Genomic DNA, 24,397 nt, shown 5'->3' on the forward strand with positions numbered 1-24,397 from the left:
AAAAACATCTACTTCTGCTTTACTGACTATGCCAAAGTCTTTGACTGTGTGGATCACAACAAATTGTGCAAAATTCATAAAAAGATGGCAAGCCCAGACCACCTGACCTGCCTCCTAAGAAACATGTATGCAGGTCAAGAAGCAACAGTTAGAACAGGACATGGAGCAACAGACTGGTTCCAAATCTAGAAAGGAGTACATTAAGGCTGTATATTTTAACCCTGTTTATTTAACTTATATGCAGAGTATCATGCAAAATGCTGGGTTGAATGAAGCTCAAGCAGGAATCAAGACTGTCAGGAGAAATAACAGTAACCTCAGATATGCAGATGATACCAACATTATGGCGGAAAGTGAAGAAGAGCTAAAGAGCCTCTTGATGAAAGTGAAAAAGTTGGTTTAAAACTAAACATTCAGAAAACTAAGATCATGGCATCTGGTCCAATCACTTCATGGCAACAGATGCGGAAACAATGGAAACAGTGACAGACTTAATTTTCTTGGCCTCCAAAATCACTGCAGATGGTGAGTGCAGCCATGAAATTAAAAGGTGCTTGCTCCTTGAAAGAAAAGCTATGACCAACCTAGACAGCTCATTAAAAAGCAGAGACATTAATTTGCCAACAAAGGTCTGGCAAGTCAAAGCTATGGTTTTTCCAGTAGTCATGTATGGATGTGAGAGTTGGACGGTGAAGAAAGCTGAGCGCCGAAGAATTGATGCTTTTGAACTATGGTGTTGGAGAAGACTCTTGAGAGTCCCTTGGACTGTACAGAGATACAACCAGTTAATCCTGAGGGAAATGAGTCCTGAATATTGATTGGAAAGACTGATGCTGAAGCTGAAACTCCAATACTTTGGCCACCTGATGCAAAGAACTGACTCATTTGAAAAGACCCTGATGCTGGGAAAGATTGAAGGCGGGAGGAGAAGGTGACAACAGAGGATGAAATGGTTGGATTGCATCACTAATGTGATGTACGTTTAGTTTGAGTAAGTTCTGGGAGTTGGTGATGGATAGGGAAGCCTGGCATGCAGCAGTCCATGGGTCCGCAAAGAGTTGGACACAACTGAACAACTGAAGTGAAGTGAGCATGACCCTGCCCATCAGAACAAAACTCAGTTTCCCCCTCAGTTAGCCTCTCCCATCAGGAGCTTCCATAAGCTTCTTATCCTTATCCACCACAGGGCCAACAGAATGAAAACCACAATCACAGAAAATTAATCAAACTGATCCCATGAACCACAGCCTTGTCTAACTCAATGAAACTATGAGCCATGCCGTGTAGGGCCACCCAAGACCGACAGGTCATGGAGAAGTATTCTGACAAAACGTGGTCCACTGGAGAATGGAGGGCAAACCACTTCAGTATTCTTGCATTCAGAACCCCATGAACAGTATGAAAAGGCAAAAAGATAGGACACTGAAAGATGAACTCCCCAGGTCGGTAGGTGCCCAATATGCTACTAGAGAAGAGTGGAGAAATAACTCCAGAAAGAATAAAGAGACGGAGCCAAAGTGAAAAAAAAAGCAAAAAAAAAAAAAAAAGCCAAAGTAAAAACACTCAGTTGTGGATGTGACTGGTGATGGAAATCAAGCCCAATGTTGTAAATGGGACCTAATTAAACTTAAAAGCTTTTGCACAACAAAGGAAACTATAAGCAAAGTGAAAAGACAGCCTTCAGAATGGAAGAAAATAATAGCAAATGAAGAAACAGACAAAGGATTAATCTCAAAAATATACAAGCAACTCCTGAAGCTCAACTCCAGAAAAATAAATGACCCAATCAAAAAATGGGACAAAGAACTAAACAGATATTTCTCCAAAGAAGAAATACAGATGGCTAACAAACACATGAAAAGATGCTCAACATCACTCATTATCAGAGAAATGCAAATCAAAACCACAATGAGGTACCACTACATGCCAGCAGAATGGCTGCTATCCAAAAGTATACAAGCAATAAATGCTGGAGAGGGTGTGGAGAAAAGGGAACCCTCTTACACTGTTGGTGGGAATGCAAACTAGTACAGCCCCTATGGAGAACAGTGTGGAGATTCCTGAAAAACTGGAAATAGAACTGCTATATGACCCAGCATCCCACTTCTGGGCATACACACCGAGGAAACCAGATCTGAAAGAGACACATGCACCCCAATATTCATCGCAGCACTGTTTATAATAGCCAGGACATGGAAGCAACCTAGATGCCCATCAGCAGATGAATGGATAAGAAAGCTGTGGTACATATACACAATGGAATATTCAGTTCAGTTCAGTTCAGTTGCTCAGTCATGTTCGACTCTTTGCAACGCCATGAATCACAGCATGCCAGGCCTCCCTGTCCATCACCAACTCCTGGAGTTTACTCAAACTCATGCCATCGAGTCGGTGATGCCATCCAGCCATCTCATCCCCTGTCGTCCCCTTCTCCTCCTGCCCCCAATCCCTCCCAGCATCAGGGTCTTTTCCAATGAGTCAGCTCTTCGCATGAGGTGGCCAAAGTATTGGAGTTTCAGCTTCAGCATCAGTCCTTCCAATGGACATTCAGGACTGATTTTCTTTAGGATGGACTAGTTGGATCTCCTTGCAATTCACTCTCAAGAATCTTCTCCAACACCATAGTTCAAAAGCATCAATTTTTTGGCACTCAGCTTTCCTCACAGTCCAACTCTCACATCCATACATGACCACTGGAAAAACCATAACCTTGACCAGACGGACCTTTGTTGGCGAAGTAATGTCTCTGCTTTTAAGTATGCTATCTAGGTTGGTCATAACTTTCCTCCCAAGGAGTAAGCATCTTTTAATTTCATGGCTGCAATCACCATCTGCAGTGATTTTGGAGCCCAAAAAAATAAAGTCTGACACTGTTTCCACTGTCTCCCCATCTATTTTTCATGAAGTGATGGGACCAGATGCCATGATCTTAGTTTTCTGAATGTTGAGCTTTAAGCCAACTTTTTCACTCTCCTCTTTCACCTTCATCAAGAGGGTTTTTAGTTCCTCTTCACTTTCTGCCATAAGGGTGGTGTCATCTGCACATACTCAGCCATTAAAAAGAATTCATTTGAATCAGCTCTAATGAGATGGATGAAACTAGAGCCCATTATACAGAGTGAAGTAAGCCAGAAAGATAAAGACCAATACAGTATACTAACGCATATATATGGAATTTAAAAAGAGGGGAACGATAACCCTATATGCAGGACAGAAAAAGAGGCACAGATATATAGAACAGACTTTTGGACTCTGTGGGAGAAGGCAAGGGTGGGATGATATGAAAGAATAGCATTGAAACATGTATATTATCAAGTGTGAAACAGATCGCCAGCCCAGGTTGGATGCATGAGACAAGTGCTCAGGGCTGGTGCCCTGGGAAGACCCAGAGGGATGAGATGGGGAGGGTGGTGGGGGGGATCAGGATGGGGAACACATGTAAATCCACGGCTGATTCATGTCAGTGTATAGCAAAAACCACTACAATACTGTAAAGTAATTAGCTTCCAACTAATAAAAATAAATGAAAAAAAAAAGTACAATGTTGTAAAGAACAATATTGCATAGGAACCTGGAATGTTAGGTGCATGAATCAAGGCAAATTGGAAGTGGTAAAACAGGAAGAGTGAACATCGAGATTTTAGGAATCAGTGAACTAAAATGGACTGGAATGGGTAAATTTAACTCAGATGAGCATTATATCTACCACTGTGGGCAAGAATCCCTTAGAAGAAATGGAGTAGCCATCAGAGTTAACAAGAGTCTGAAATGCAGTACTTGGGTGCAAGCTCAAAAACGACAGAATGATTGCTATTCATTTCCAAGGCAAACCGTTCAATAATAGAGTAATCCAAGTCTATGCCCCGAACAGTAATGCTGAAGAAGCTGAAGTTGAATGTTTCTATGAAGACCTACAAGACGTTTTAGAACTAACACCCCAAAAAGATGTCCTTTTCATTACAGGGGACTGGAATGCAAAAGTAGGAAGTCAAGAGATACCTGGAATAACTCCAAGACAAATTTGGCCTTGGAGTACAAAAAGAAGCAGGGCAAAGGATAATAGACTTTTGCCAAGAGACCACACTGGTCATAGCAAATACCCTCCTCCAACAACACAAGACTCTACACATGACCATCACGAGATGGTCAACACCGAAATCAGATTGATTATGCTCTTTGCAGCCAAAGATGGAGAAGCTCTAAAGAGTCAGCAAAAAAAAGATTGGGAGCTGATTGTAGCTCAGACCATGAACTCCTTATTGCCAAAATCAGACTGAAATTGAAGAAAGTAGGGAAAACCACTAAACCATTCAGGTATGACCTAAATCAAATCCCTTACGATTATACAGTGGAAGTGACAAATAGATTCAAGGGATTAGCTCTGATAGACAGAGTGCCTGAAGAACTATGGAGAGAGGTTTGTGAACTTGTATAGCAGGCAGGGATCAATACCATCCCCAAGAAAAAGAAATACAAAAAGGCAAAATACTTGGCTGAGGAAGCCTTACAAATAGCTGAGAAAAGAAGAGAAGTGAAAGGCAAAGGAGAAACAGAAAGATACACCCATTTGAATGGAGAGTTCCAAAGAATAGCAAGGAGACATAAGAAAGCTTTCTTCAGCGATCAATGCAAAGAAATAGAGGAAAACAACAGAACAGGAAAGACTGAGATCTCTTCAAGAAAATTAGAGATACCAAGGGAACATTTCATGCAAAGATGGGCACAATAAAGGACAGAAATGGTATGGACCTAGCAGAAGCAGAAGATATACAGAAGAAGTGGCAACAATACACAGAAGAACTGTACAAAAAAGATCTTCATGATCCAGGTAACCAGGATGGTGTGATCTCTCATCTACAACCAGACATCCTGGAATGTGAAGTCAAGTGGGCCTTAGGAAGCATCACTAAGAACAAAGTTAGTGGAGGTGATGGAATTCAAGTTGAGCTATTTCAAATTCAAAAGAAGATGTTGTTAAAGTGCTGCACTCAATATGCCAGCACATTTGGAAAACTCAGCAGTGGCCAAAGGACTGGAAAAGGTCAGTTTTCATTCCAATCCCAAAGAAAGGCAATGCCAAAGAATGTTCAAACTACCGCACAATTGCATTCATCTCACATGTTAGCAAGGTAATGCTCAAAATTCTCTAAGCCAGCCTTCAATAGTACATGAACCGTGAACTTCCAGATGTTCAAGCTGGGTTTAGAAAAGGCAGAGGAAACAGAGATCAAATTACCAACATCCACTGGATCATCAAAAAAGCACGAGAGTTCCAGAAAAACATTTACTTCTGCTTTATTAACTACACCAAGGCCTATGACTATGTGGATCACAAGAAACTGTGGAAAATCTTCAAAGAGATGGAAATACTAGACCACCTGAGCTGTTTCCAAAGAAATCTGTATGCAGGTCAAGAAGCAACAGTTAGAACAGGACATGGAGCAACAGACTGGTTCCAAATTGGGAAATGTCAAGGTTGTATATTGTCACCCTGCTTATTTAACTTATATGCAGAGTACATCATGTGAAATGCTGGGCTGGATGAAGCTCAAGCAGGATTCAAGGTTACTGGGAGAAATATCAGTAACCTCACATACACAGATGACACCACCCTTATGGCAGAAAGTAAAGAAGAACTAAAGAGCCTCTTGATGAAAGTGAAAGAGGAAAGTGAAAAAGTTGGCTTAAAACTCAACATTCAGAAAACTAAGATCATGGCATCCGGTCCTATCACTTCATGGCAAATAGTTGGGGAAACAATGGAAACAGTGACAGACTTAATTTTCTTGGGCTCCAAAATCACTGCAGATGTTGAGCGCAGCCATGAAATTAAAAGACGCTTGCTCCTTGGAAGAAAAGCTATGACCAACCTAGACAGCATATTAAAAAGCAAACGCATTACTTTGGCTACAAAGGTCCATATAGTCAAAGCTATGGTTTTTCCAGTAGTCATGTGTGGATGTAAGAGTTGGACTATAAAGAAAGCTGAGTGCCAAAGAATTGATGCTTTCGAACTGTGGTACTGGAGAAGACTCTTCAGAGTCCCTCGGATTGCCAGGAGATACAACCAGTCCATCCTAAAGAAAATCAGTCCTGAATGTCCATTGGAAGGACTGATGCTGAAGCTGAAACTCCAATACTTTGGCCACCTGATGCAAAGAACTGATTCATTGAAAAAGACCCTGATACTGGGAAAGACTGAGGGCAGAAGTAAGGAATAACAGAGGCTGAAATGGTTGGATGGCATCACTGACTCAATGGACATGAATTTGAGTAGGCTCTGGGATTTGGTGATGGACTGGGAAGCATGGCACACTGCAGTCCATAGGGTCCCGAAGAGTTGGACATGACTCAGCAACTGAACTGAACTGGTATCTACAATGAGAACATAAAGAGCTCTTGAATCTATTAACTAGTTTGTAAGGAATCAGAATTCTTAAACTACAAAAAATTTTTTAATAATAGTCATCTAAAGGATGAAAGAACCAATTAGAGACTAGGAGAGTATGAATATGTAATATTCTTTCTGCACCAGGAATCCCAACAAGTAACTACTATACTTTTTCAATAATTTAAGCATTTTAATCTTGCCATAAAAGAAAAAATGCAATGGAGGTTATTGAAAGGAAAATGTTCAGAGTAAGGAATACTAAACTAAAGAACAAACCACTGGGAATGATGGGTAAAGGGAAGCGGGAGACTCTAAAACTCTATAACATCTACAGGAATGGGAAAAAAAATTAACAATGGATCACAGACCTAAACATAAGAGCTAATACTATAAAAATAAGAAAACAGAGGGTAAATCATTAAGACATTGGATTTGGCAATGATTTTTTTTTTTGGCAATGATTTCTTGAATGTAGTACCTAAAGTACAGGCAGCAAAAGAAAAAGATAAATTTGATTTCAGAAAAATTAAAACTTTTGTGTGTCAAGAGACGTTGGAGAGTAAAAAGATACCCAGGAACAGACAAAATACTTGCAAATCATGTGTTTGATAAGGGATCAATAGCCACAACATATAAATAACTCTTAAACTCAACAACAAAAACAAACAGCTCTATTCTAAAATGACCAAAGGACTTGAATAGACATTTCTTGAAAGAAAATGTACAAATGGTCAATATACACATGAAAAAACCAATTTCACTAATCATTAGGAAATGCAAATAAAAACCATTGGGAAATCCAACCTCACACCCAGTAGGATGATCATTATTTAAAAAGAGAGAAAGTAAATGTTAATGAGGATGTAGAGAAATTGGAACCATTGTACATTGCTGGTGGCAATATAAAATAGTGCAGCCATGGTGGCAAGGGGTATGGCAGTTCTTCAAAAATTAATTATAGAATTATCCTATGATCCAGCAGAGTCGGACACGACTGAAGTGACTTAGCAGCAGCAGCAGCAATTCCACTTCTTTTATATATCCAAAAGCATTAAAAGCAGGAACTCAATGAGCTGTTTGTACAACAATGTCCATCACAGCATTATGTATAAGAGCCAAAACACAGGTGCAACCTGAACATCCATCAGCGGAGGACTGGATACATCAAGTGTGGTGTATACATACAAGGGACTCCTGTGCTGTGCTTAGCGCTCAGTCATGTCCAACTCTTGCAACCCCATGGACTGTAGCCTGCCAGTCTCCTCTGACCATGGGGATTCTCCAGGCAATGGGCTACTAGATAGCCTTAAAAAGAAAGGAATTCTGATACATGCTGTAACATTAATGAGCCTTAAGAATATTATGTGAAGTGAAACAAGCCAGACAAAAAAAAGGCAAATGCCATATATCTCCACTTACATAAGGTACCTAGAATAGGCAAATTCATAAAGAAAGACAGTAGAATGGTTGTTACCAGGGCCTGGGGGGGAGCAGAAAGCATGAGGAATTATTGTTTAATGGGTACAGAGTTTCAGTGTGGAATGATGAAAACGTTCTGGAAATGGATGGTGGTGATGGTTGCAAACAATGTGAATGTACTTAATGCTCCTGAATTAAACACTTAACAATGGTTAAAACAGTAAATTTTATGCTACGTATATTTTACCACAAAATTTTTTTTATTTTTTAATTCGCAAAAATTTGCTGACAACTGTAAGGAAGAGAGTCAAGAGATACCAAAGTCACAGCAATTAGCATTGGGTCTAACTTGATGGGATTCAGATGCGCTTCCCTGCTATCTATTTTGCCAGGCAGGACTCCTTTATACACTTGATCTTAGCAAAAAGGCCAAGAAGTTATAGGACTCAATTACATATATGCAGTATCATTATTTCATGAGAAATAATTTACATGATATAAAAAGTAATCAAAATATACAAAGTATTACTGTACTTTCACCATGTTTTAATTTCCAGAATTTAAACATTTAGATACTCTCAACTGTAAACTCTGTATTACGCCTTCTTTCTTCAAATGGCTTCCAAGAATCTAATCTATTGCAGTTGGTGAAACAATGTGACCTTTACATATAAATCATCGAAAAAATGACTAAAAGATAACTTTTGTAAGGAAATTAAGAGTTTTTCAATCATTAATTTGGATTGTGTGGTACTCACATTAAGGATGGGATCCAGTTTTTAAAACATGCACACTTCACCCCCTCCCAAAGTTTGTCCCTTGCTATAACATTGGTCCCACTGTAATGCTGGTTTATCACACAGACCTCCAGGCAGACTTAGTCATCTTTTCCAAATTGAGAAAAGGCCCTCATCTTCTACCACTTTCAACTCTGCTCTCTGCACTTCAGTCACACTGATTTCCTTGCTATTCAGCAAACACATCAGATAAACCTTAGGGCTATTGCGATCACTGCTTCTTGTGACTAGAATAAATTTCCTGTCACTTAGCTGGCTTCCACACTTCCTTATCTCTTTCAGGTCTCTGTTCAAATAGCACCCCTAAAAGACGAAAGCCACCCTTAATAAACAATGCCTGCTTTCCTATATGTGCTCTGTCCTGCTTTTTTTTTTTTTATTTTCCTCACAGTATACAGTGTAAGGTCAGGAAGTGATAAACATTTATTTACTTATTCATTATCAGTCTCAAAACTAGCAGGAAACTGCCGTGTTTTGTTCACTGCTGCATGGACAGTGTCTATAATAGTACCTTGAATACCTACTCAGTAGATAGTTGCTGAAGGGAGTGAACAAAGGAAGAGGGAAGGAAAGAAGGAAATACCATTAAATTTAAGAAAATATACAAATGCTGAGAATAGTAAGGCTAAGAGTTCTAGGAACTGACCTGGGGCAACTGTGCATCCCTTTACCACTGCCCTTGGGATGTCTGCCAGGCCCTCCCTCCCCACACACCTCAACGGCACTGATACCACCTTGGATACGAACGCCTAACCTGCACATTCTGGAGGCCAACCAGATAGGGCTTAATGATTGATTAATGGTTGATTTTCAACCTCCAGACAAGTCGGTTGAAAATTTTACTTTGAACTTTTTCTCTTTACTATCTGGTTACCGATTCATCTCATGCAAATCCTTCCAACAGAAAGCTCACTTTTATTTACTTTTTTTTCATTTATTTTTATTAGTCGGAGGCTAATTACTTTACAATATTGTAGTGGTTTTTGTCATACATTGACATGAATCAGCCATGGATTTACATTTATACTTCTCTTACATAGCTTTTTACCATTACAAGGTAAATTATGTTTTTTATTCCTTACTTAGGGAAGGGACATCATTCCTGCTTATTTTCTTATTTTCTGCTCCAGTGCGGGTTCATCAATTGTAGATGACAATATTTAGCCTTCTTTGCCTTAAAGAGCCAAAATATTTTGACATGTACGCAAGTTGATGCTTTAAAAAGGCTGAAGCCCGGCTTCATCTACAATTGATGAACCTGCACTGGAGCAGAAAATAAGAAAATAAGCAGGAATGCTGTCCCTACCCTAAATAAAAAATAAAAAACATAATTTACCTTGTAAGGGTAAAAAACAATGTAAGAGAAGTATAAATTAATAAATTCTTAATTTATTCCTCCTATATTCTTAGAAAGTGTTCCATTTCATTGAAAAAGCTATTTTTAATTAAAGTCAAGGACATGGTTGTGTAATAAGTATTGATGAAATATGTATTAAGAATGACTGTGATGGCACCATGCAGAGATGCCAATATGAACAAGTTATGGTATCTACTATTAAAATTTAACAGTCTAGTGGATATGCGGACAAGGTACAATCACTAGAACAGATTCAGATATATCATAGAACTTAGGGGCCCATTTTCTTATGTTTTTTATATACCACTCAAAGCACAGTATCTAAGTAGATAACAGATACTAAAAGAAAATCATCTTAGAAAATTATGTGTCATGTAAAATAAATTATTTTTCCCTAAATGTTTTAAAACCCTTATTGAACCCTGAATCACTGATGTTAAAGAATCACTGTAATTGACATAAATAGTTGATTCTGTGTGACAATAAATGCTAGGCTTTAGAACATAAAAACACTTTAGATGAATACTATCTTCTTTTTTTCTTACCCTGCACAAGATCACTTTGCAATCTCTCCTTCTCCATCCTCTAGCACCCAGGATCTCACAGATATACTCCACTCCCTGCTTCTACTCCATTTCATAGCTCATAGCTGAATAAATCTGCCCCAGACATTTCACACACATACCCTTTTCAATGACACTATCGCCCTTCTTTCAACTTTTGCCCACCTTGGGAAAGTCTCCTTTCCTGTCTTGAGTCTCTCATATAAGCAAAATATGCTCATTATGGCCAAGTCATGTCAGAATAATAATAATATAGTCATGTCAGATCTATGTCTAGATCAAGAAAGCAAAGCTACCCAATGTCTAAAACAACCTCAGAAACAGTTCAAATGTATAGATGCATTTCATAATAAAATAATGTCTTCAAACTTCTACCTACATCTCAATTTCAGTTTAACACAAATGCACTCCCTAAGATCAATATTCAAGATGAACATTTAAATAAGCTTCAACCTTTCCTTTTCTTATTCTCGAGTATTATAATTACACTGTTTGGTATGTTTAATTGCAAATGTAGATTATTTCAGCTCCACTATGGGTTAAAAAAGGGTTGGCGGAATACACAGTAATCAGGTGTATCTGTGTGGGATATTTGCAAGCTTAATCTTGGGGTAAATAAGATTTTGCTTTCATTAAAAGGAGTATATATGTTACCCAAGTTTCACAATCATAGTGAGTCTCTGGGAAGGTTAGTTAACTTCTAAGCCTTAGAGTTTTCTCACCTCAGGGGGTGATTGTGGAGATTTAAAAAGAGCATTAGCAAATCCCTTAATGTACCGCTCAGTGTGAAAGGAGACCCTCACACATAAAGCTGTTAAATTAATGTTATTAGCAGTAATACTGCTGTTGTTCAGTCACTAAATCATGTCCAATTTTTTGCAGCCCTATGAACTGCAGCACACCAGGCTTCCCTGTCCTTCACTATCTCCCGGAGTTCGCTCAAATCATGTCTATTGAGTCAGTGATGTTATCTAACCATCTCATTCTTTGCCATCGCTGTCTCCTCTTGCCTTCAATCTTTCCCAGCATGAGGGTCTTTTCCAGTGAGTTGGCTCTTTCCATTAGGTGGCCAAAGTATTGGAGCTTCAGCTTCAGCATCGGTCCTTCCAATGAATATTCAGGGTGGATTTTCTTTCAGACTGACTGATTTGACCTCCTCGTTGTCCAAGGGATACTCAAGAGTCTTCAGCAGCACAGTTTGAAAGCATCAGTTCTTCGGCACTCAGCCTTCTTTATGGTCCAACTCTCACATCTGTACATGACTACCGTAAAAACCATAGCTTTGACTATACTGACTTTTGTCTGCAAAGTGATTTCTCTACTTTTTAACACACTGTTTAGGTTTGTCTTATCTTTTCTTCCAAGGAGCAATCAGTAATTTTAACAAGATGTAAACTGTGCTATCTATATTTTCCCTTATGGTAATGTATCCATTATATACTTATTTTATGTCTTCATGATACTGCTCTAGCCCATGTCTTATTATTCTGTGTATCTGAGCAAAATGTATGAATTGCTAAAGAAAACAATTAAAAAACTAAATATCATCCTTAATTTGATGTGGATTTTTGTTCATGTATCACCAGTGGAATAAAGTAAGTGAATGGATGTAACTGTCAAGTATTTCCCTCAAGTTCACACATTTTATTCACTGACTTATAAATGCAAAGTTATACTCTGATGATTGAATTAGTAGAGTAAGTCTGATTTCATACATAAGTGAGAAATTTCATGTATGCTTTTTAAAAAATTCCTATCACAGTAGATATTATTTGTTATAAGATCACTAACAGGACATCTGACAGTCACCTCCACTGACCTGCTCTCTGTTAATGCAGAATTCTGATGGATCAGGTTGAAAGTCATAAATAAAGTATAACTGGATGGTTAAATTCTTGATCTTTGAATGCCTCTCTCATGTCTTCATACTGAGAAGTTCTTACATATTTCATATAAACTATTTGTAATAGCTTGTAGTTGAAAACTTTACCAGCAAGTGTTATAAATGCAGTGGTCCTATATTTGAGATGTATAACTATACTATCATTAAAAAGTCAGGATAAAGTGCATTGTTAGTATTCACTGAAACAGGATTAAATGTAGAATTAACAATGATAAACTTTAGATGTTGCACCATTTGTATTCAAAATATAATGGGTAAATTTTGACTATAATATACTGTTACCAAATGTCTAGCCAACATTACTGAACACCTCCCTAAAATGTGAGACACTAAAATGCCTGTTGTTAATATATATATTTTAACCTAATTTGTACAGCCACCCTGAGAAATGGACACTATCAATTTTATAACAAATTTGATCTGAGAAGTGAAAGCATTTGACTAAGGCTTACCTGGTGGCTCAGACAGTGAAAAATCTGCCTGCAATGCTGGAGACCTGGGTTCGATCCCTAGGTCAAGAAGATCCCCAGGAGAAGGGAATGGCTACCCACTCCAGTATTTTTGACCGGAGAATCCCATGGACAGAGGAGCGTGGTGGGCTACAGTCCATGGGGTTGCAAAGAGTTGGACACAACTGAGCGACTAACACTTTCACTTTTCAGCATTTGACTAAGATCATATGTTCCACAAGGGAGATATCTAGAAAACAATTCTTTCACTACACTAATGTAAACACAAATTTATTCCTCTGTGTTTTCAACACATTATACAGTATTTTATAAAGATTCTGAATTATAGGAGAGACAATATGAATTTCCAAAAGAGATTCTTTGCATAGTCATTCCACAAACATTCATTCCTGAAAGTCTGTCAGATGATCTCACGGGATTGCAAGAAGCTGAATATTCATTGGAAGGACTGATGCTGAAGCTGAAACTCCAATACTTTGGCCACCTGATGCAAAGAACTGACTCATTTGAAAAAATTCTGCTGCTGGGAAAGATTGAAGGTGGGAGGAGAAGGGGACAACAGAGGATGAGATGGTTGGATGGCATCACTGACTCAATGAACATGAATTTGAGTAAACTCCTGGAGTTGGTGATGGACAGGGAGGCCTGGCGTGCTGCAGTCCATGGGATCGCAAAGAGTTGGACATGACTGAGCGACTGAACAGAACTGTTTCATTGACCCCTGATGATGACATTTCTTTTCTCCCTACTTGAATTACCATAATTTGTCCAGGATAACAAGAATATATATATTATGCTGGAGGAGGGAGGTCATTTCAACTTTGTAAAATTTGCTCCATGAAAGGATTACCTATAAATATTGGGCCCATAAAATTTACCTATAAGCAATATTAACTCTATACCATCACCCAGAGAAAGCAAAAGCATCATTTACCAATAAAATATTTTACTTATTCCATTTAAAACATATGTATAGTTAGCAAATCATCCTACTCGAAGCCCTAAAGGAAGCAACTCCATTGAACTTGAAAGAATGAACATTTAGTGGAATTTAAGTCATACATAAGGAGATATTTTATTACCAAACAACATTTCTCTTGTTTTCCCACGTTATATTTTTATGTATCAATATGAATATGTACTATTTACTTCTATTTGCTTCTTTTTTGAACTTGTAAATCATAGGTCCTGAAGAAGTTGACATTTTTAATTACATTGAATGACTGATACAGTTGGCAGACACTACATACCAAGAAATTGCCCCAATTTAAAAAAAAAAAAATCAGATGACACAAGAAGTTTGGTTTGGCATATAACACAAAGAAGATTTCATCAACCATCTCTATAGAAATGTCTTTGTATTTTAATAAATCTATCTAATCTTATTAATTCTTCTTTAGAGGCTCAATTTTCCAATTATTTGTATAAATACTTTGGCCTAACAGTGGAGGGAAATTTGTATTACTGTTTAGAAGATGAGATGTAAGAGAGAAAGGGAAAGAAAAAGACATTCATTTCAGGGAAGAGATGGTAAGTTAATGATAATGTAAATGCACCCACTCCCTTCAAGAGTGAACAATTTCCAAGTGAACAATCATAGGTGCAATCAAAGTTTTATCATACGTTGATAAATGATTCAGACAGCTTTGTAAAAAATCCAAAGAGACGTTTTAAAGAAAGTTGTGATCAATAATGGCAGTCTCTCAAACACCTGACACAACAAAAGGAAATTATAAAATGAATAGCAATGAAATTACAGTTAAAGTAATGGTATAATTTAACAACAATATATGGCTTTTGGCTCCAGGTTATATTATTCTAAAAATCCAAAGGTATTTCCTATTTTAAAAAGCAGCAATGACAGAATTTTTTTTTCACTTAAAATACAGTTATTTTAAAGAGAAATGAAAAGAAAATGACTTTCTCAGTGAGACTAAAAAGATACAGAATAATTCAGTTCTCCATACAATATCAACTCAAATTTGTTTGCGGCAGATGATATTTATTGGCACTCTTTGAGACATTCCCTCCCACTTCCCCTCTTCCATGGTCTGGCATTTTTCCTCACCACTCAAGGGTTTCATTCCTCCAAACTTCATTCTACTTTTAGGTGCCCAAGGCTGATGGTTTTCCCTGTTGCCTAAAGCCACTGCCTTCCAGCTACAGAGAGAAGGAAAAGCAAGTTAAACCTTCAATGAAGAAATTTCATTCTTCAGGATGGCGAGACACCAACTGTTCTCTCATATTCCACAAAAGTAACCTACCCACCTTTTTTGAACGTGCTCTTATAAATTCTCATAAGAAAATCATTTTCATACAATCTTAGGATATCCATTTCATTATGACCTTGCCATCCTAAATAGTAACCTAATCCTACACAGCTCTGAAGAAGGAAGCCTAATAACTAAATGTGGGAATGAATTAGTTAATGTAGGATATGTAAAATGGAAGCCTAACTTCAATGAGTGCACAGATGCACTCCAATACATTACAACAATCCCACTGTACCACCATAAGGACAAATTTAACAAAATCCCTAGTGACAGTTCATGAAGTAGTTCAGTCCTTCAAGGAGAAACACGATTGCCCAATTCTTTACCAAAAACAAACAAGTGGTTGATCACTTGCAAGACAAAAATATCACTAATCAAAGCTAAGTGCCTAATTGAAAGCTAAATTTTCAACCAAATGTTACTATAAAAACTTATTTTTCATTTAATATCATTATGTATAGGCTCAGAAAAAGAGGGGGCTTATTGCCACACAAAGTGTGGGCATGCACACACACATGTGTGTGTGTGCATAAACTGCAGTATAAATACAATGTTATCATTAACCAACAAGCATTTTGAAGCCCACTCTCCTATCCGGGAAAATCCCATGGACGGAGGAGCCTGGTGGGCTGCAGTCCATGGGGTCTAAGAGTCAGACTCGACTGAGCGACTTCACTTTCACTTTTCACTTCCATGCACTGGAGAAGGAAATGGCAACCCACTCCAGTGTTCTTGCCTGGAGAATTCCAGGGATGGGGGAGCCTGGTGGGCTGCCATCTCTGGGGTTGCACAGAGTCGGACACGACTGAAGCGACTTAGCAGCAGCAGCAGCAGCTCCTATCCCCAAAATAGTGATGGATCTTCCTAGATTAGCCCACAGTGTCTCTCTGAGTCTTCCTAGTGAACATTTTGGATTTGTGAGATAATTTGCCCCTTGAGTCTGGAGTAAACACAAATTTGGATTATGTAGGCACCAATCTATGACCTCCACTTCATTTGATTATACTTCCATCCACTGAGCCCACTGTTCTCATTTATTATGAAACAAGATTTTAAATTTAGTGATTACAAAGTGAGTCTCAAATCCTGGTGAAAGATGTAGATTTAAACCTAATAAGGTCATCATTGTATATTATGAGTCACTTGCACTGAAGTCATAAAGTCATTGGATTATGCACAATGTGTCTTTAAAATACATTTTAATCCAGTTGTGATTACTGCCTTTTTAGGGTGTGTTATAATATACTTCCCTTTGGATACCTTAAAGCCTACACTGCTGAGAGATGGGAATACATCTCAAGATATTTTAATTTTACCTCTTCAGAATCATAGTTCTGCACTGTAAACTTACCAGATGCTCAACAAAGAAAGAAGTGGAATCCTAAAATGCTTAAGTTTACAGGGTTACTGAACTCTATGGTGAAATAAGTCTTATCTTTGTTCATAACTATCTAGGAACCCCCTACTTCCCCACTGCAGGTACGACTCTGGAAGCAGGGTCAGCAAGAAAGACACGGTGTCTGTTCATTTGGAGCATCCAATACATAAAACCACAAAATATACAGATCTACAAAATACCAGCATGCTGTAATAATCACTATGGAGGAAACAAACAAGGTACCAAGACAGAAACAAATATGTAATGGTCTACTTTTGACAAGGAGATCAAGAATAATCTCTATGAAGGAGAGACCTTTGAGCTGAGGTTGTAAGTGCAAACAAGCTAGACATTTAGATAGAGGAAGGAACAGTCCAGGCACTGGGAACATTTGAAAAGGCCTTAGGGAGTGAAACTGCTTCTTGCGTTTCCGGTACTAAAAGACCAGGGTGGCTAGAGCATATAAATGAATGGGAGATGCGCTCAGAGAGGTTGTAGTGGAGGGCCAGATTAGACAGTGAGCTGGATGCTAACAGAAGGAATGTGTTGATAATCCGTTTTTGTGTTTCTGCATTTATTCCTTTTTTCTTTGTAGTTATGATCCACTGAATATTCTTAAGGGGAGACACAATGGTGTTGCTTTCTTGGAGAGGTAATTACAAGGGAGCAAACTATGGAAGTAGAGAGGTTGCGTCAAGGCTGTAGCATGAATCCAGGAAAGTTATAATCATGCCACAAATCTGGTGACAGGGTAGATAAAGAAAGCAGGGTGGAAGAGGTACAACTGAGAAGTATAATTGGATAGAGATGCACTTGGGAGACAGGACTGAGAGATCGAAATATGGACTGATTAGGGATGAAACGCTATGAGGAGGAAGAGAAGGGAGTAAATACTTGGTGAATGGTGGAACCATTAATTCAGATGACAAAGACTAGGGAAAAGGATCTGAGACAGAGTTTCAGGGAAAATCATACATTGTTACCATTATGACATTCAGAACGACCCATTCATAGCTCTAAACTTTAAGTTCCTTTACAAGGTTAGAAATAACAGCATATAATTCTTCCCAGTACTTCACACTCTTTCACATATCTAATAGGCATAGATATTAGATAAATATTTTTACTATTCATGAAAAACACAACATTCTACTTTTTTCCTTGCCACAGAGAAAGTTGGTCCTTCACATTAAATAGGGTGAATAGGATCCCATAGATTCCACCTCTGAATTTCTTACTTTTTCTTTGCTGCCAAAAGTCTCCTCAGCAACAGGTAGCAAAAATACAGAAGCACTACCACAGCAGGGCTCCCATGATAACCTCCTGGTCCTAGGAGAGCAGGAGGCTGATCTTGGCAGAGAGACAAACCTGACTCATCTTTCCTCCATAGAAGCATCAGGTACCTTGGAAGCCCTAACCTGCACCATAGGAATCATGGCACACCATACACCCAGCTTCTATAAGAATATGTCACCATGTCCCTCGATTGCACAATGGTTCACCTTCAAAAGGGGACCTCTAAATAGACAGGTACTTAAACCATTACAAAATACAAAACTTATCTTAAGCTATTGTCAGTTGCTTAACACAGGGCACATCCTTCATTATATCATAAGCCATATTTTCTCGAGCATTTTATTGTGAATAAGCTGTTCTAGCAATCATGATTATCCCATATATAGAGCTCAAATAAGACAAGCTTTCAAATAATTAACATTGTTAAAATGTTAAACAAAGATTAAATAAATAAAGATTAACAACTTAGTTTCTAAAAAAGTGAATTCTAGTTTATATTTTTTAGATGATGGAAAATAATTTGAAGACTTCAATAAAATGGGCTATTGAATAATTGGACTTGGTTTGCAGATTATATACAGATAAGTCTTATTGATATTAAAGCAAAAATCATGAACATATATTTTAAATTACCAAGAGAAAGAAAGAAAGGACAGTACCTTTCTCCTGCCTATGTAGAACCAGGAGAAATAGACAAGAACAATAATTGTGTTTCTGAAAAAAACTTGAACCTTTTAACACTGACTTCACAACAACAAATGAAAATCCATCATCCTTTTAAAAGCCTTCGTTGATCTGGTATTTATCTTATTGAAGTGAGCTTTTTAAAACTTCCCCTTAAGCTTCTCTCACATAAAAATTGCTCTTACCTTCAGACCGATATAAATTACTTCCAACGCTGCTACTATAATTTAAAAAAAACTAAAATTATTTCAAACGCTGCTAATATAAACACTAAAATAATGAGAAATCTTTGCTATAATCACCAAAGTTGGCACTGAAGTTTCTAGTTTGTTAATCTCGTTTTGAGGTTTGTATTTCAAAGAAGTAACGAAAACAATTATTTTCTTCTAAAAACTAAATGATAGTTTCAGCTTTAGTCGATAAAAAGTTAAAAATGATTCTGAAACCCATCTGAATTTCACTAACAAAATGCACATTCGTTTGAAAAGAAAATAAACTGCCCGGAGAAATAAGGCTAAGCCTCCCGTCAATCATCTGTGTTTATGTGCTCGGAAGGGGTGCGGCGCATCCTTGCCAGCCTACAGGTAGTGTCAGCTCTGCGGGTTCTGCACGCTCACCTTTGCAAATGGGAAACAGAACACATGTTTTTTGCTCCTAAAGAATACGACCTAACCCTGAAACCGAAACCCATCCGACGACTCAGCTACCGTAGACAGAAGAGAAATAACAGTAGCCATTCGGTACAGCGGCTCTGCCTTTCCACATTTTCAGGATCTGGCAGCACACCCACACTGTCAAAACTGGCAAAAGACCGACCTTGCAGGGGAAACAGCTGCCTTTCCAGCTCCCCTTTGTCCAGTCGCTGGCACCTCCTCGCCTAACTTCTCCCCGCTCTACTTCCAGGTGGCGTTAATGCCAGGTGGCCCAAACCCGAGACGCGAAAACGGACACAGGTGGGTGTGGCGCTTGAGCAGAGCACTGGCGAGAGACTGGCGGCCCCCGTCCCCGCCACACCAGAGGAGCAGGAGAAAAGGCACTCACCTGCCGCCGTGCCCGCCGATCATGCCCACCCAGTGCGCCCGCAGAGTCTGGCCCTGGGGAGGGCGCGGGCTTCAGGGACCCTTCCTCTCCCCCGGCGTCCTCTCCACTGCTGCCGCGCCCTCTTTCTCTGAGCTCCTGTTGCTCGGCCGGCGCCTGCCACTGCCCGCCGCTGGCACCCAAGCCAGCCCAGCCCCAATTCCGGAGCCCGCGGAATTGGAAACCAGACACTCGCCTGGCGAACGCGGGCGAGGGCCAGCCGGGCGACTGCGCCCCTCCTTCCGGGGCGCGCCCAGAAAGGCGGCGGCCCCGCCCCGGCGCTCCGGCCCCTCCTCGCTCCCCGCCCCTGCCCCACCCTCGCTCGGCGCAGCCCTCCGCTCCTGCTGGGGGCGCTGGGCGGGGACCCGGGCGGGGCCCAGCCCCACCTCCGTGTTGGAGATGCCACATGCTCTCCATTGTCCTCCAGTAGAGAGCCGAGGAGGGGGTCGCTCGACTGCGCACCCTCACCTACCCCATTGGACGGGGCGTGAATGTGTGTGAGTGTGTGCGTGTGCGTGTATCTGTGTGTCCCTCCAGCTGCCAGCAGAGTCCTTCCCTTATTTCACACCGCCCCATCACCCTTTCCACTCTTCCTGCTTTGCTGAATCGGCTAACGTTTCCGAGAAGCCACCTGACGCGGAGCGAGAGAAAGAACGACGGGCAGAGGAGGTGGGGACCGGTGGCAGTGACCCCGCCAGTCCCTCCTGGGCCCCGAGCTCCGAGGATTCAATACTGGGAAGCCGTTCCCTCCCTGGGAGTTTGCCCACGGAGTCTGTTGTGGGGGATGGTGGCGCGCAAGACCTGTCTAGGCTGCGATTTTTCCTTTCTCTTTTATGATAGATCGATCGGGCTACCGAGACTTCCAGGCAAGCAAAGAATGCATTTCCTTTCAAAGGTGGAGTGAGGAGCCCAGGTCGCCCTGGGTGGGGAGGGAGACTTGGCGCAGAGGGTGCCTTCCCCGACCTGGGACCCGCTCATCTGGATAGGCCATCAGTCATATAGGTTCTGACTTTCGGAGCTGGGTAGGAGCGATTGTGAAAAGAAATCTCTATAAATCATTGTGTGCGGTTGCATGTGTGCGCGCGCGCGTTTTCTACAACAGCCTGTTGGGAGGAAGAATGATGCAAACAGAATCGAATTATCTTTCTCAAAGAGAAACGGGAAATTTCCACCAAGGAGGAAACTGGAAGGATTTTTGACGTTGTGGCAAAGTGGATCCCGGCCTTAAAAAAAGAGATAGATCACCTTGCTATGTAAATATGAATGATGGGCATTTGCAGCTTTAGTGTAATTTACTTGCATACCTTCTAAAATGGAGATGATAACCTAGTGGTAAACACACAGAATTTCAAGCCCCAGGATTTACTTTTCTGGGCGGCTTACTGAGCTTCAGAGATTTGCCCTTTGGCCCTTAGCTGTCAAGTTTGTGAGGCTTTCAGTTGAAGAGCACACTCGGTCACTTAGGGCTAATACTCAAGGCCACTTCGTGACCAAGTCACTTTCTCTTCATTATTTGCAGATAGAGGAAAAAGAATTAACAGTAGTAGGAGTGATAGCCTTTTTGACTAGATGCAGTAAAGTCACTGTCTTTTCTTACCACCTTGAAGTGCCCCTTCAACTAAATCGTCTGATGTACAGTCACTGAGATGTAAAATTAGCTCAACCAACCATTTCTCTATAGTTCCCTGACACCTAATCTGGGTTTCATTAGGGAATAATCCATATGATATTCAGAATAATTAGAACCCAGAGACTTTCAAACTCATGTTACTTTTTCCTCAAGAAAACTGTAACTTAGCACATAAAGACTCTAGCTGATTAAGACAAAGAAATAATGATCAATGCCAATGAGATGATTAAATTTATTAATATGATTAAGAGGAATGTTGATCAAATTCCATAGTACTCAAAGCCTTAAAGAAGCAGTCAAGAACAAACCAAAGTACCATGCTATAAAATATAGAGTGAGTTTATTGGATTTGTATTTCCTAGAGATGATATAAAATCAAGACAAAAAGAGTCAAGATGAACTGATAAATGATGGCACCATATAGGAAATTAGAGTCACTTTTGGTGGTTAATGTCATATAACACTGTCCAGAAAACATCTCTAGGGATAGTGATGAGGTACTAGGCTGGGTGATTCATTGGTCTGATGAAGTATAGCTGTTTTTCTTCGTGGCAAAAAACAGTTCTCCCCACCTGTGTGGTAGGAAAGGGATTTAGTATCCCCCTCCCCCTGCCACTAAGAAAATAATATACACCATGCTTTGACAATGAGTGTATACCACGCTTTGCCACTGTAGGAGTCCCTTCACTATACCTAGGTTCTCACTGGAAGTCTTAAAAAATAAAACCTCCTTGGTGTGTATGAGGGGTCCCTGGTGAGAGTTTGCCTGGGAATTTATTTGCAAAGTATGGTGTGTATTATTCATTCTTTTTCTAATTCTGCCTCATCTCCCAACTATTTAGTTACCATAATCTATTTAGTTCATGTACCCTTTTCAGTCTCACAAGCTTTTTGTAATCTCTTGCCTTTAGTCCATGCTGCTTGTGTTTTTATTGCTCTTCTGGCAGTGCTGGGATTATTATATTTTTGTCTCTGCCTAAATTCAGAAAAAGATCATCTGAGTCTCCTATTCAGTATTACATTAAATGCCCCTAAGAATTCACCAAGTACTCAAGTGATGGTGTTATATGTAGATATAACTAGATAATGCCATTGAAAATGTTAAAAGGTAGGCTTGAATTGTAGGAGGCAGAGAAGAACCTGACTGAACCAGCCAACAACCAATTAATTTATGAACTATTCACAACTGATCTTCTATAATTTGGGTAGAAAAAAGTAGAGATGTTTGTATTTTGAAATTACTAACATTATTCTTCAAAACCAAAGCAAAAAAGAATTGTTTTACTTTGGGCTGCCCGGGTGGTTCAGCGGTAAAGGATCTGCTGCAGGAGAAACGGGTTCAGTCCCTGGTTTGGGAAGATCCCCTGGAGGAGGGCATGGCAACCCATTCCAGTATTCTTGCCTGGGGAATCTCCATGGACAGAGGAGCCTGGCAGGCTACAGTCCATAGGGTTGCAAAGAGTCGGACATGACTGAGGCGAATTAGCATCTACACACTACATGGAAATCTACACATTTGTCTTTTTCACAATTGCCACTCCAATTTTCAAAACTATAGAAGTTTCTGGAGAAGACATAGGCAGCAATGTGAGACAATAAACTAAGCAACGTAGTACTGGCAGACTTTGCTTTTTCTCATTAAATAGGATTAGAAATATATTTCCTTTCTAGTATGTGCTAATGACAGTACTCTAATTTGAGATAAGTCAATTACAGTGAAAAAATGGGAGAATACAGCTACAAGTCTTTCTGTATATATAGCTAAAAAGTAGGGTTCGAAAGTAGTTTCAAAGTAAAATTATAAAGGTCTAGAAACGTGATGCAATATGCAAGGGCTTCCCAGGTGGCTCAGTGATAAAAAATCCATTTGTCAAGCAGGAGTGCGTGCATGCATGCTTATTCACTTCAGTGGTGTCTGACTCTTTGCGACGCTATGGACTGTAGCCTACCAGGCTCTCTCTGTCCGTGGGATTCTCCAGGTAAGAATACTGGAGTGGATTGCCATGCCCTTGGCCAGGGGATCTTTCTGGCCCAGGGATCCAACCAGCGTTTCTTGCATTGCAAGCAGATCCTTTACCACTGGGGAAACCTGCCAAGCAGAAGATACAGGTTCAATTCCTGAGTAGGGAATATGCCCTGGAGGAGGAAATGGCAACCCACTCAAGTATTCTTGCCTGGAAAGTCCTATAGAAAAAGGAGCCTGGCAGGCTACAGTCCATGAGGTGGCAAAGAGACACAACTTAGCAACTGAATGCAGACATACACAATATACAAAGAAGATTTTAGACATAATCTGAAGTAATAAGCATTATTTATGCATATGCATATAAAATCATGCATAATGAAACAGCAGGAGAAAAGCAGTTTCCTAAAAATGTGTCAGCTTCAGAATGTTTGCTGATCTAATTTTATATGGTCTTGGCCTTCGTGCCAGGGCTAAAAATAATTTGCATTCCTGCAGTGAACATGTAAAGACCTTTTTACATGTGAGATACTGGTAGAATTCTTAGAAGAGTATTTATTGTCTTAGTAGTGGGGCTAAATTAGTTTTAAAGTTGCTCCAGATTTACACCAACAAAGCTTAAAAGCAAGATTTGAAAGAATCCAACTGGTTTCAACTTGCTCAAATGCTAACCAGAATAAAATTAAACACTTTCTGAAGGACCTAACAATGTAAAATTATCACTGACTGGCATCCATTTAAAAAAATTACCACACTTGCAAAGAAGAAGGAAAATATGAACCGTAACTAGCAGAAAAGCAAATTAACGTGAACAGACTCAAAAATTATATAGATGATGGAATTAACAGATTAGTACATTATATTCCACATTTATGTGTGCTTTGTATGCCCTAGATAGCAGAAAAAAATCTGAGCATACACAAAATACAAACTGTTCTCTCCTTAAGCATTCATATTAGATAAATGTTATATCTACTGCTACCTGGTGTTCAAAATAAGTCAAATGTTACAGAAACATAATCTTTTATACTGTTTTCTTTCTCTTCTTCTATTTTTGTTTAACTACATTTTTTAAGAGAAGCTTTAAGTTTACAACAAAACTGAAAGGGAGATACAGATCTTTCTCATATACACCCTGCCTCCGTACATGTCCAGCATGTTTGTTCTAACTAAGCAAAGGAGAAAAGAAGCATAGA

The 24,397-nt window shown here is 39.5% G+C and overlaps 1 protein-coding gene across 1 annotated transcript in view; it reads right to left on the reverse strand.

The window, feature by feature from the left end:
- Positions 1-19,817, reverse strand: part of SCN9A (sodium voltage-gated channel alpha subunit 9) — a 164,569-nt gene extending 144,752 nt beyond the window's left edge. The window contains exon 1 of the mRNA XM_043487903.1: positions 19,573-19,817. The gene's annotated coding sequence lies outside the window, so the exon portion shown is untranslated. The remainder of the gene's footprint in view (positions 1-19,572) is intronic.
- Positions 19,818-24,397: the final 4,580 nt, after the last annotated feature.

This window comes from Cervus canadensis, chromosome 15, assembly GCF_019320065.1.
Source record: "Cervus canadensis isolate Bull #8, Minnesota chromosome 15, ASM1932006v1, whole genome shotgun sequence".
In the NCBI taxonomy this organism is placed as follows: domain Eukaryota; kingdom Metazoa; phylum Chordata; class Mammalia; order Artiodactyla; family Cervidae; genus Cervus; species Cervus canadensis.